The sequence below is a fragment of the Apaloderma vittatum genome, unplaced genomic scaffold (genome assembly GCF_000703405.1).
Source record: "Apaloderma vittatum isolate BGI_N311 unplaced genomic scaffold, ASM70340v1 scaffold29109, whole genome shotgun sequence".
Lineage (NCBI taxonomy): Eukaryota > Metazoa > Chordata > Aves > Trogoniformes > Trogonidae > Apaloderma > Apaloderma vittatum.
The window spans coordinates 13384-14071 of NW_009736348.1; the positions used below are offsets into that span (position 1 = coordinate 13384).

Consider the following 688-nt stretch of genomic DNA (forward strand, 5'->3'; position numbering starts at 1 on the left):
TGTCCCCATGGCTCATCCTTCAAGAGAGACCAGCACCCTCCTCTTGGGAAGGGCCCCACGGCAGGAGGTTTGCAGGGAGAGAGGGTGTCCGGCTGTGAACTGAAAAAGCTGGGTGTTTTGGGGTGCGGAGTGCCTAGCGCAGCCCAAAGGAGAGGCAGTAGCTCCCGTGGCTCAGTGTGTGTGAGAAGCTGCGGGGAGCAGCAGTACCCAGATCCCCTGGAAAGGAGGAAAAGGTTCCCAGGGGGTCATTGTGGGGCCCCCCATGTTGCTCCCACCCTGCTCACCACTGCTTTGGCTTACCAGAGTAACCCTTGTCCCAAACTGCTGCCGAGCCAAAGTCTCAAGGATGCTCCATGGCAAATGGTTTTGCACTGGCCCAGACTGGTGTTACTGGGAGCAGTGCTGGCTCTCCTAAGCCCCAGGGCTCTACGAAACCCAGCCAGGAGCAGCCTGGTGAGGAACCAGCAGAGATGGTTACTCAGAGTGGGAAGTCCTAAGGTAACGTGGCTTAAGCAACCCAGCTAAAATGGGACAGGCAGCCGGGAGGGTGCAAAACAAGAACCAGCTTGAGGGGGGCCAGCCAGGGGCAGGAGGGAGGAGGGTGGCATAAAATTGCTGCAATTCCTAGGTTTTTGCTGTTGCGGTGGGGTTGGGCTCTGCCAGCAAGGGGCTGCCTGTGGGTGCGGCT

At 59.0% G+C, this 688-nt stretch overlaps 1 protein-coding gene across 1 annotated transcript in view; it reads left to right on the forward strand.

The window, feature by feature from the left end:
• The window catches only part of P2RX1 (purinergic receptor P2X, ligand-gated ion channel, 1), a 10886-nt gene that overhangs the window by 869 nt on the left and 9329 nt on the right, over window positions 1-688 (forward strand). The window lies entirely within an intron of this gene.